General features: G+C 45.8%; 1 protein-coding gene across 3 annotated transcripts in view; it reads right to left on the reverse strand.

Annotated features, from left to right (window-relative positions):
* Positions 1 to 8565, reverse strand: part of NRF1 (nuclear respiratory factor 1) — a 42004-nt gene extending 33439 nt beyond the window's left edge. For 2 of the 3 annotated variants that reach the window (XM_072147513.1, XM_072147512.1), the window contains exon 1: positions 8405 to 8564. The gene's annotated coding sequence lies outside the window, so the exon portion shown is untranslated. Of the gene's footprint in view, positions 1 to 8404 lie in introns of all 3 variants that reach the window. The other variant, XM_072147514.1, reaches the window with a different exon arrangement.
* Positions 8566 to 13494: the final 4929 nt, after the last annotated feature.

Below are 13494 nucleotides of genomic sequence, written 5' to 3' on the forward strand. Positions count from 1 at the left end.
AGAGGGAGTGTCTGAAGACTTAAAAGGAATAGTCTCATTTTCGGAATTGTTAGTATGATGAAATGTTTTACAACTCTCCAGTATATTTTCTGTATCAATTCCTAAGTTTTCTAGATCTCTGCTTGCTGGCATTCTTTAGAAAGCTTCCATGTCAAAGAAACCTGTCCCTGGTCATGTGATGTCACACAGGTAAACAACTCGTTAGTAATCAGGGCTGTGTTACAACAAGGTGTGCAGAAGATAAGTGATCCGGAGCAAGAGGAAGGCAGGCACATGTCAGTGAGATGTAGCAGTGCCGTGTGTGCAATAGGCAAATTATCTCTGATCTGTCTCATCTCTCTCTCTAAGGGGGAGATTTATCATTAGTCCTATGTAGCTTCTTGGCTTATAATGGTCACAAATTTTTGCGCAAACATCTTTTTTGCGGTTTTTAGTAAGAAAAAAAAAAAGGCAACACTTAAGTCACGCAATGGCAGAAAAAATACACCACAGAGTGTGCAACACCATATAGGTGGTGGTTATGTGGCTCCATTGCTACTACAGGGGGAAGGTTTATCTCAAACTTGCACAATTTTAACTCTTTGCTCAATTTTGAAGTTTTTGTTCAATTTTATGTTTAAGGTATCTGAGAATTTTCTCTGCAAAAACATTGCATATAGGCAGAAATTGAGCAGATATTAAACTTACGTCCGAGTGGTGCAGTCTATTCGCATATATAGTGTACCTTATGCACCTTGTACCCTGATAATGTAGCCACATTGTCACCCCACAGAACTAGATGGATAATACAGTAATGTGTCTGCTTAGAGGCCCCGCCCACACCCCGGGATTTTACACTGAGCAGCATAGGGAGTGATAGAAGCTAAAACAGCAATAAAACTGAGTAAATTGTAAAGTAAGGGGTTAAAATTATCTTTATTGTATTACCATCACTAGGGGATTGGGATGTGAGAACTTTCCTTCGTGGGAAAACCCCTATAATTGTCCTTCTGCTCAAATTAAGGGGGAATCTGTCATCAGAAATTGACCTAATAAACCACTACCAGTATGTTGTCAAGCATTGACGCATTGGCACTTTGCAAAAAATACCTGGGTTTTGGTTGTAGTTTAAGCACTTGGAGTCTAAAGGGTTTGCCATCACTGGTTTATAAAATTGAATTGGAGAATGTATTATTTTGCTATCCTGATATATTCAAGAAATTTGTCTATGTGGGAATACCCATTTAAAGCAGAGCTAAACTCAGTATGGTGTCTGTATTACTACTACAAAAGAAAAATTGCAACAAGCTTCTAATGCAGTACCGTCCGCTTTTGCCAGATAACATGAGTTGCCGTTCTTCCACCTCCTTCAGTAGGACATAAAGCCTCACACCCAAATCTATCTTACGTTACAGCATCTTATCACAAGGAAACATTAGCAATTGAAAGATGAGAAACAGTCCTGCAGAGACTCAACCACAAGTATCTAATGTCAGGCTCATATTTACACTGTCAAAGCTGAAATTGAATTAATTTTCATTTTTCACATCAATCCTTGAAATATATATAAATGTATATATTTTACACACACTATAAATGCATACAATATCCAATAGATTCTTAAAGGAAATCTACCATCAAAATACATCATGATAACCAGTGACAGTTACTCAGATTCAGGAACTGTGACTGTGGAAATCTTCTTATATTTGTTATCCATGGCCTCCTTACTACTAAAATCAACTTTTAAATATAGCCTGTGATCTGGCTTTACAGACTGGTATAATGTCTTAGGACTCAATCACATGGTCGTCTGCGGGGACGTACATGCAGCCGCATGTACGTCCCCATAGACGGCAATAGCGGCACAGCGCAGATACGGTGCCATACATGTGTGGCACCGATCCGGCCCGCACACCGCGAAAAGATAGAGCATGCTTTATCTTTCAGCGTGTGTGCGGCCGTGCGCTGCTATTCTCTACGGACGGAGGAGGTGTCACCACCTCCTCTCCAGCATACGGCGGTATGCCCGCACAGCAGGCATACCGCGTGTGAATGTACCCTTCCCCTACCCCTGCTCCCTCAGCACTAGTGCAGTAAACCAGAAGTGCTTACTGTGCAAGTGCCTGAGGCAAATCTGTCACCAGGAATGCAGTTTATAGTTGGTGACAGGTTCCAATAGCCTTTGCTACTCTGATTTTTTTTTTAAATGCCTATGCATATGCACTGAGCAGGCAGGGGAGGAAAGTGGTGAGTAGAGGACTGCAACACAGGCTACTGATGCAGCTGCCTGCAGCATAGGCTATTGGTAACTGTCACCAGTTTAAAAATTGTATTCCTGGTGACAGGTTCACTTTAAGGGCATAAGGAAAATCATTTCATTTTAACAATTACAATGAAAAACTAAATCTTCAGAATTATAAAGTATCCAGTAGCACCATTTACTACTGATAACTAATAGACACATGTGGGATTTTCCAGGATTCCTTATTCATATATACACATTCATATGTACACCTGTCCAACTGCTCGTTAACACTTAATTTCTAATCAGCCAATCACATGGCGTCAACTCAGTGGGGGACATTTACTATGGTGTTTCCGCCAGTTTTGCGGCGCTCTCACCACATGTTCTGCTCTCAGACCTATTTATTAGCTGTCGGGGACAGAAAAAATGACTTTTTACGTCTGCTCCGACTCTTCTCCGAAAAGGGACGTGGCTTTGGCGGAGTGGAAACTCAGACAGAATTAATATGTGTCACAGTCATTTTTGGGCGCTGTAAACTGGCGGAAAGTAGACCAAATGAAAACTGGTCTAGCAGGGACTGTTGGACATATTTCTGGTGCTCGGGACAGAAAATGGTCCCGGCGACAGAAATGTCTCTGCACAGCTCTACAATATTAAATGTGTGTCTTCTTTCCGAGAGCAGGTCGGTAACAAAGCCAATGCAGACACCGACACTTTAAGTAAATGTCCCCCAGTGCATTTAGGCATCTAGACATGGTCAAGACAATCTCCTGCAGTTCAAACCGAGCATCAGTATGGGGAAGAAAGGTGATTTGAGTGCCTTTGAACGTGGCATGGTTGTTGGTGCCAGAAGGGCTGGTCTGAGTATTTCAGAAACTGCTGATCTACTGGGATTTTCACGCACAACCATCTCTAGTGTTTACAGAGAATGGTCCGAAAAAGAAAAAACATCCAGTGAGCGGCAGTTCTGTGGGCGGAAATGCCTTGTTGATGCCAGAGGTCAGAGGAGAATGGGCAGACTGGTTCAAGCTGATAGAAAGGCAACAGTGACTCAAATCGCCACCCGTTACAACCAAGGTAGGCAGAAGAGCATCTCTGAACGCACAGTACGTCGAACTCCTTTCAGCTAAGAACAGGAAACTGAGGCTACAATTTGCACAAGCTCATCGAAATTGGACAGTAGAAGATTGGAAAAACGTTGCCTGGTCTGTTGAGTCTCGATTTCTGCTGTGACATTCGGATGGTAGGGTCAGAATTTGGCATCAACAACATGAAAGCATGGATCCATCCTGCCTTGTATCAACGGTTCAGGCTGGTGGTGGTGGTGTCATGGTGTGGGGAATATTTTCTTGGCACTCTTTGGGCCCCTTGGTACCAATTGAGCATCGTTGCAACGCCACAGCCTACCTGAGTATTGTTGCTGACCATGTCCATCCCTTTATGACCACAATGTACCCAACATCTGATGGCTACTTTCAGCAGGATAATGTGCCATGTCATAAATCTGGAATCATCTCAGACTGGTTTCTTGAACATGACAATGAGTTCACTGTACTCAAATGGCCTCCACAGTCACCAGATCTCAATCCAATAGAGCATCTTTGGGATGTGGTGGAACGGGAGATTCGCATCATGGATGTGCAGCCGACAAATCCGCGGCAACTGTGTGATGCCATCATGTCAATATGGACCAAAATCTCTGAGAAATGCTTCCAGCACCTTGTTGAATCTATGCCACGAAGAATTGAGGCAGTTCTGAAGGCAAAAGGGGGTCCAACCCGTTACTAGCATGGTGTACCTAATAAAGTGGCCGGTGAGTGTAGTGGTTTTGTGGATATTCTGCTAAGTGGTACTAATTGCTTGTATTGACTGTGGATTTGCGAGATCGGGAGGTGACTCGCTTTAGTGCCCTTAGTTTAACATACGTTGTGAAACACACACTGATATATTTTAAAGGAAATCTACCACCAGATCCGGTGGTAGGTGCATTTACTGTTTGTAAAAATAGCCCTTTTTAGGGTTAATCCTTTACTCCACTCTATCTTTATTTTATCAGGGTAACATGCAAATTGTCGTGGCTACTGGGCATGAAGTAGCCAGAACTGAGGCTACACTGCAGGGCTACTCCACACCCCAGTAGCCTCTTTGATCCGTTTACTCAGATATCTTCAAGGGGCAGCTAGGAGGAGGTGAACGCTCGCCCGCAAAGCCTGCGTTCTGTTTATGCGCAGTAGCTCCGGCCTCAGAGCAGAAAACGCATGGCGGTCACCCTGCACAGAACTCCGACTTTGCGGATGAGTGTGCACAGCTCCTCGCTGAAAATATCTGGGTAAGAGGATTAAAGAGGCATGGAGTAGCCACACCATGTAGCCGCAGCTCTGGCTACCCCAGTAGTCTCTGTAGAAAATTTGCATATTACCCCGATAAAAGATAGAGTGCAGTAAACGATTAGCCCAAAAAGGGCACCAACCACCGGATTTAATAGGTAGATCTGTTGTGGTAGGCTTCCTTTAACCCCTTACCGACATGTGACGTAGTATTACGTCACATGCCGGGTGTGGGTGCATGGAGAGGGCTCAGTGGCGGAGCCCTCTCCATAGCCGGTAAGTCTTTGCTCCATTTTGCCGGCATCTTTCTGAGGATCGTCACTCCCCGTGACATCATCAGGGAGCGGCGATCCGTCGCCACGGTAGCCTCGGGTCTTCCAAAGACCCAAGGCTACTTCGGGTTAACTTATTCATGATAGCTGATAGGACATTGTAATGAATGGGGAGAAAAATCCACATACACTGCCATACTGAAGTATGGCAGTATATGATAGGATCGTACAGACAACCAAGGGTTAAAGTACCCTAGTAAAAATAAAAAAGTTAAAAATTATAAAAAAAAACTAAAAACACAAATCACCCCCCTTTCCCCAGCACTGATATAAATATAAACAGTAAAAATAATAAACACATCAGGTATCGCCGCATCCGAAAATGCCAGATCTATAAAAATATGATAACGGTTTTTCCACAGCATGTAACCCCTTAACGGAAAATCACAGCCAAAGTCGAAAATGGCACTTTTTTGCCATTTTACAAAAAATTAAAAATTCTTTAAAAAGAAGTTATCAAAAGATCGCACAGTCCTAAAAATGCTAATATTGTAAACGTCATCAAAATCCGCAAAAACCACACCTCCCAAAGCTCCGTCAAAATAAAAAAAAAAAAATTTGTACAGGAGGTTTTAATTTTTTTTTAAATGAATGAAAACCTATACAAATTTGGTTTTCACGTAATCCTACCGACCCAAAGAATAAAGTAGACATTTGGGGCGTACAGTGAAATCTGTAAAATCCAAGCCCACAAGAATACGGCACAAATGCGTTTTTTTACCAATTTCCCTGCATTTGGAATTTTTTTCCCGCTTTCCCATTTTGAAGTGTAATTTGTTACGCAGAAAATAAGCCATCACACAGCTCTTTACATGGAAAAATAAAAAAGTTATAGATTTTTGAAGGTGGGGAGTGAAAAATGAAGACGCAACAACGAAAAAAGGCTGTGGCGTTAAGGGGTTAAAGCTCTATTAGCTCTCATACACACAAACATTTTTCACTGATAGCTCATGTCCCCATATACTGCTATGTGCTTATACACACAGCTGTGATTCCCTCAGCTCTGTGTATTAGGGTCTAGTGCCCTAACACAGAAGGTCCGTTTGTGGCTCTGCCCTCCCATTAGGTGTCTATGGAAATGTTAAAATTACAGTAGGCAGACATGTTGTGCGAGTGACGTCTGTATATGTGGATGTTGTGCGAGTGACGTCTGTATATGTGGATCAGTTGGTAGGTAATACAATGTGACTCCACAGGGGTTTGGACCAGCAACAGCCATCAATTGCTTTGCATTACCGTTAAGTGCCAACATGGCATTTAAAGCTGCAACTTATTGCTACCAGTTCTTCTACATCACTCAATCGTATCGGCCACCTTAGGCCACCAATACAGTTGAAGGAAGGAGGACAAAATCAGACTCTCATTGTAGCTTCTCTCCAGGGTCTCTCTGTGCAGGAAGAATAGTGGGTCCAGCAGGATGACTTCCAAAGATAATGCTCTTCTGTCAACACCTGGGCGATGGCCTGAGTGCCCAGAGAAAGGGCTCTGAGTGCCACCTCTGGCACCTGTGCCATAGGTTCGCCACCTAGGGTACTTTACCCCTAGGATGTCTGATTGATCTTACCATATATTGCTATACTACAATACGACAAGTATATGGAGATTTTACACATCGTCTGCTAGCACCGATCCTGGTTGTTTGCTGCAATATGCAACAAACACCAACCTTGTATGGAGAGGGCTCATCTGTGAGACCTCTCGATGCATCTGCAGCCGACCGATATATCACATGGCAGTAAGGTGCATGTGATGCCTACATGTATTAAAAATGGCTGGACCATTTTACAAGCTCTTATACCTCCTGTCTTCATAGATTGTTAGCTCTAGTTAGCAGTTCTGCAGTATATCATGGTGCAATATAAAGATTTATTTGCCATTATGAAAATACTGCCCGCAAATTGGAAAAGATCTGTAGTTTGAAGGCAGAAGAAAAAAACCCCCATCTTTTAGGCAGGCACCCTTAGTCACATAGTAGTGAATGGAGGGTGAGAAATATTGTTTGTAGGAAAATACTATGTCAATGAAAATCTACTTTTAAAATTATACTTATGAGCATGAGAGGCTCTGGGGGAGCAGCTCCTTTTCAGACTGTTACACTAGGGCAGTGATGGAGAACCTTTCAGAGACCGAGTGTCCAAACTACAACGAAAATCCACTTATTTACCATGAAGTGCCAACACGGCATTTCTAGCAGTAACTTATTGCTACCTGTTCTTCAACATCATTCAATTGTATTGGCTCTGCTAAGGCCACCAATGCCGTTGAAAGAAGGTGGGCAAATTCAGACAATCATTGTAGCGTCTCTCCAGGAAGAATGGTGGGTCCAACAGGATGACCTCCAAAGACATTTGTCACTTTAAAATAGAACTGAGAGCAGCATCCTTTAAGTTGTTTGGGACTGCAGGAAGATATGGTGGATTTGGTCCTGTGTAGTGAAATTGGCCTGAGTGCCCAAAGAAAGGGCTCCGAGTGCCACCTCTGGCACCCGTGCCATAGGTTCGCCACCACTGCACTAGGGAGAACATGTCTCAGCCTTCCCCTGCTCTCTCCCACTTCCAATGTAATACAGCACAGAAAGGCTCTGGTAACACCCCAGAAGTCCTTCAGGGTCAGTAGAATAAATAAAAGTGGATTTTAGAAGGAAGAAGGCCATGGATAACAAATATAAGAATATTACCAGTGTCACAGTGCCTAGATATGCAAGTGTCCCTGGTTTATCATGATGGATGTTAGATTTTTTTTACCATCCAATAATAAACCCAATTCCCTGTTGCAGTATTAGCTGTGTAGGGGATGTAACAGTGAGGATGAGCCATCTGCTGGTGGGTTTCTATGGGTCCAAAGTAAAAGGAGTAATGTGAATCATGACAAGACAACCGCTGTACAGCGCTGACACAATATAAACAATGGCAATTATAGGTACACAGCACATAATATGTATCTATACATCACAGCCAGTCAGTCAGTCCATATTCTCTGGGGTGTGGATATACACTAATATATCAAACATACAATATCCTGAAAGGAAAGCAGCAGGTACAGCAGTGAATGTACAGTACAGCACATATCCCCATTGGCTGGAAGCAAACACCTGGATGATGTGATAGCAGCAGCTGCCGCATAGGAATAGCAGCGGTGACATATCAGGTGATGGGGACATCGTGCATAACACAATGGCCTGCAAGCTGTGCCGCCATCCATAGCAGTGGCCCCGCACATGATGCAGCACTGGACACACAGGCGCCAACACTCGGCCTTGTCCGCTTCAAACTAGCACCACAGACAAGGCCGCTTCCACCCCAAAGCTGGCGGCACTCACAGGGCCTAACTAGGCCCGCAGCCTCCTCCCCGCCTTTTCGTAGCGCACTGGCCGTTTCCCAGCACCCCACTTCCCCCAGTTGTCCCCGGCTAGCGCTGTGCGGGGCGGAGCTGCTGGCTGAGCCCCGGAGCCCGAGCTCCGTGTTGCGGCTGCGCCAGCAGGGCTGAGATAGCTGGAGATTGCGCGGTAGGGCACTCACCTCAGAGCGGCTGCGCTGCAGCGAGCCTGCGCCGTGACACTCAAGCAAGGACCTCTCTGAGCTGCAATGGCTGCGGGAACCCACGCTACACACGGCCAGAGCTGCAGCTACGTCAGGAGCGTCATGACGTCAGAGCTCTGCCTAGTACACGTAGCGGTGTGCTCAGTCAGCCATCATGAGAAGGTCACAGTATGCGGTGAAGTAGTCTGTTACAGTAAATACTGATAACTATTGTGTCGTGTGAACAGTAGCCCTTGGAAGTCATGGAGACAAGCTGAGCTGCACTATCCATACTAATAATATACATGTGTTTTCTGATTTAGATCAGTTTTTTATTATTTTTGGCGCCCATCTTCCTGAGGTGCTAATGCCTTCCATTCAGGACAGCGGCGCAGGCCCAGAAGCCGAAGACATATCCACTGAATCCGGTCCGGTTTCTATAAAAGGTGTTTTCTATGCACGTAACTTACTACTGGCCTATTCATAGCAAGTGAAGCACACCGTCATGTACATGCAGGGCTGGTGCTAGCGCTGGGCATACCTGGGCCCAGAGTTGCTGGGGGGCCCACATAAGGCTGTAGATTAGGAATCCATGGGGGTGAGGGGGGGGGCCATATATAATAATTTCGTATTGGATGAAGGGAGCTTTATGTAAAATAACCCTGAGGGGGCTGTTTGGTATGATAAACTAGGGAATATTTTAGGGAACAGGAGTTTTAGTTTTGAATAATGGCGCCATGTGAGTTCACTACAAAGTAGCTTAGTGAGGCTCCGTCGCCCAGGGGCCTACTGAAACCATGGAACCAACCCTGTGTGCATGAGACCTGAATGAGGGCTGCGTCTACAGTTTCACCATCCAGCTGATACACAACGGACAGAGCTGTCTGGTTTATATGTTGGTGCTGGGTGTTGCAACTGCTCTTAACTTACCCAAGGTCTATAGACAGGCCGAGCTTAATTTGGGCTGAAATTAAATAGGGTTTCTCATTTTAGTTCCTCTGTATATGCCTTAAATGATTGGTAGATGTGGATCAGCCTCTGGGACCTGCATCTGCAGAACTAGTTTCTTATTAATGCAGAGTTGGCTTCAGCGTTTTTTCTTCGGGAGTTAAAGGGGTTTGCACTTGAAAGAAAGTTCTCAAATGTTAATCCCCCTAGTGATGTTTACATAATAAAGATAATTTTAACTTTCTTACTTTACAATTTGATTCAGTTTTATTGCTGTTTTAGCTGCTATCACTTAGTGATGGTGATTGTAAAATTCCTGAGTGTGCACTTCATGATTCCCTTGGGCTATGAAATGCTGACAATGTGGCTAGATTATCAGGGTTCAGGGTTTACCTACGTTTTTATTTAACTTCTTAACATTCACTAGTATTTGACTCAAAGAAAAAGCGAGATGGGACAGATTAGAGATTATGAGATGGATATAAAACATAATGAGACCCTCCGCTCTGCTAACTCACCTAATCAATAAAACACAGAGTCAGCTCTGCTATAAAGATCTTATCTTGTCTGTAGCTTGTAGAGTAAGTCTCTGCCTGTGCCTGAGTTGGTCTTGTAATGCAGGTGGGGAGGGGCAGGAGGCAGAAAGCACTGCATTGTCCAGATATGGGAAGCTATTCAGGAGAAGAATCTGACCATAGTCAGAAAATTTACAGTCATATCCAGGGACAATCAAAATTGTAACCTGGACTGATAGAGACAGGTTAGAATTATATCCGTGAAATGCTGTATTTTTGTTAATAACAGTGAATTAGAGAATGCGTGGTAATCTGTGGTAATACCCCTTCATTTCAGAATACAGCCAAAAAGTAGTCACTTGTGCTTTTACAAATTCCACACAACCAAGGTGGACCTTGTTCTGGAGGTGGTGGGTCCTGCATAATTCAGACATACTGGAAATATGCCACAAATAACTGACTGTCAAGATCAGGGGTAGTGGACCCTCTGTACCACTGCAGACGATGACATAAGCCTACACCTGGGAGTGGAGTCTAAGTGGCACCCGGTTTTCACCAAAGCCCGCCACAAAGTGGGTGGGACTTGCTGCGGCGTGGTACCACTTTGTCAGTGGTGGCGGCCAAGGTGAGGTACAGACTTGTGAGGCGGAGTCGTGGTCAGGACATGCGGCACAAGATCGGAGTCAAGGACGAAGCAGAAGGTCAGGACAGGCGGCAGAGAATATTATTCAGGTACAGGAATCGAGGTCACAATGCGAAATCACAATCGCAGGAACAACAGCAGGAACGCTTTCTTAGAGGCAGAGATCTAGCAAAGGATACAGGAAGGGGCTAGAAAGGCAATCAGCCAGCACCAATCATTGGTGCCCTGGCCCTTTAAAATTTAAACGGCCGGTGCGCACGCGTCCTAGAGCAAGGAGACCGTCGCTGGAGTGTGGCAAGGTAAGAGAAGCTGCCGGGCTCCGGGGCACAGGCTCAGAACATGGGGGCACAGGGGCACCCGTGACAGTACCCCCACCTTTCGGCCTCCCCCTCTTCTTGGTCTTGAGGAACCTCTGCAAAAGACCACGATTGAGGATGTCATCAGGTTCCCAAGACCTGAAACCCCTCCAGTCTACAAGAAAGAACAGCTTCCCTCTAACCAAATTCATATCCAGGACCTCTTTTACTTCAGAGATGTCAGAGGAATCCGCCTCAGGAGCAGGAGGTGGTAGCTGCCAGGAGAAGCGGTTCAGGATGACAGGCTTCAGAAGGGAAACGTGGAAGGAGTTTAGGATGCGCTTGCAGGGAGGAAGATCGCTTCAGCACCTCAAATGGACCCAGGAAACATGGACCAAGCTTTTAGCTGGTGATCTTCAGCCGAATATACCTGGAGGACAGCCACACTTTGTAACCTGGTGCGAAGGTTGGAGGACGCCTGTGTCTTTTGTCGGCCTGGGTCTTGGTTCGAGCAGACACCTGGAGTAAGGAGACATCGAGTCTGCTCCCAGATAGACTTCAGATCCTAGACCAACTCTTCCACGGCAGGAACATCCGAAAACACAGGAAGAGGATGGCGTGGGTGCTGTCCATAGACAATGAAGAATGGAGCGGAGCCGGCAAATTCTGAGTCCAAGGAGTTGTGGGAAAAACTCCACCCATAGCAACAGAATGAACCAGTCTTGATGGGCAGAGACAAAATGACAGAGTCAACAGCCCAGAGTCTTTAACCAGATGGTATGCAGAGGAGAAATCCAGCTGGTATGCGGAGGATGGTATGGTATGCGGAGGAGAAATCCAGCTTCACTAGAAGTTGACTGCACAGGGACCGCCAGAGCTTGGAAACAAACTGAACCCCACGGTTTGAGACGGTGTGCTGAGGAAGGCCGTGAAGCCGGAAGATCTGGAGGAAGAACAGGCTGGCAAGACGTGGAGCAGACAACAGACCTGGCAGACTAAGCTTGGAAAATGCTTCTTCAGCCGCCGGGGGCCAGAGCTTAGGATTGACTTCTTTTTTTAAGTCAACGCCACTATGGGAGAGACCAGACAGGAGAAATGTGGTATAAATTGTCCTTAATAATTGGCAAAAGCCAGGAATCCCTGTATAGCACAAAGTCCTACTGGGCGAGGCCACTGAAGTACTGCAGTCAGTTTGGTAGGATCCAGCACTAGTTGCATCCACATATTATTGGTTGATACTGGAACTTTGTAATAGAACAAAGGTCGACAATATATGAGAAATTGTTGCTTCTTTTATTGCTGTCTGTATCTATACTGCATATACAAACAGTGCATACATATATGTTTTTTTTCAATCAGACCAAATAAAGCTTTGGGGGGAAAAAAGCACTGAAGAAAAGCACATAAATTGATAGTCTCTCCTTGTGGATATTCCCCAACTTGAAGAGACAGAAGCTCGGTGTGGTAATGGACTGGATCACAGAGGATCTGTTAACTGACTGACGAGATGGCGGTTTGTCAAGGGGGCCACAGGAAAATGATACTGGGATACCAGGGCAGCATCCATGAAACTTGAACCTGGCTACCTGTTCCGGAGCTGAGTAGGACAGGTTAAGTTGTGAAGAAGCTTTATTCTTTCCTAGGGACACTCCTTCCAAGAACCCTAGGTGCGTGCATTTCTCAGACGCTGAGGATGGACTGGACAAGTCTGAAGAAAGTGTTCTGGGCTGGCACAATAGAAGCAGAGGTCAGCTGAGCTCTATCCACCTGCATGGTTTCCTCGGCAGCAGACACATAGGATGGTAGAGGCGGACTTTGAAAAACCGTAGCCAAGTGGGGTAGACGTTGGACTCTGACTTGTGCCTGTTCAACTTGCTGTTCCTCACAGCGTTCAGAGAAGCGGATGTCAATCCGAGTAGACAGAGAGATCAGGCCACTGGGGGAAGACAGCAGGTCCAATGCAGGGTGTCTTTGGTCTGACCAGACAGTCCTTTTTTAAAGGGGGTTTCAGCAGATGACGCCCGGCTGGTTCCTCAAAGATAGACCGGAATTCTGCGAGGAATGTGGTGATATTGGACGTGACCAGGACGTTCCCAGAGGGGGGTAACCAATGCCGGGGCCTTTCCGGAAAGGAGGTTGATGAAGAAGGCCACCTTAGGCCATTCTGTGATGAACTGCGTAGGGATAAGTTCAATGTGCAAGCAGCACTGGGTAATAAAGCCCATCAAACTTGGAAGGCATAGAGCAGTGGTGGCGAACCTATGGCACGCGTGCCAGAGAGGGCACGCAGAGCCCTCTCTGTGGGCACGCGCACTGATGCCTGAACCACTGCCGGAGGCTCACTGGAACTGACCCTGCTCAGCCGATCTTCATGCTGTGAAGGTGTCAGGTCTCTGTGGAGTTTCCTGTGTGCCAGCGCTGCTGTCTGATCACAGCTTACACATGCTTCAGCAGGCAGCAGCACGGAGCCGGCCACAGAGGTCAGAGGTTGCATGTGGGCGGAGTCACAGCGATGGACACTCACACAGCGTCTCCTGCCTCAGCCCCTGCTCTCCTCCCGCCTGTCAGCAGGAGGAACTGAAGATAAGAGAACGATGCAGCACAGGAGTCCAGGCTGGGAGATAGATGGTGGGTGAGCTCTCAGTTCTGCTCATTCCAATTACATTTAGCTTCCTGTGTCACCTGACC

Source organism: Engystomops pustulosus, chromosome 4 (assembly GCF_040894005.1).
Source record: "Engystomops pustulosus chromosome 4, aEngPut4.maternal, whole genome shotgun sequence".
NCBI classification, from domain to species: Eukaryota; Metazoa; Chordata; class Amphibia; order Anura; family Leptodactylidae; genus Engystomops; species Engystomops pustulosus.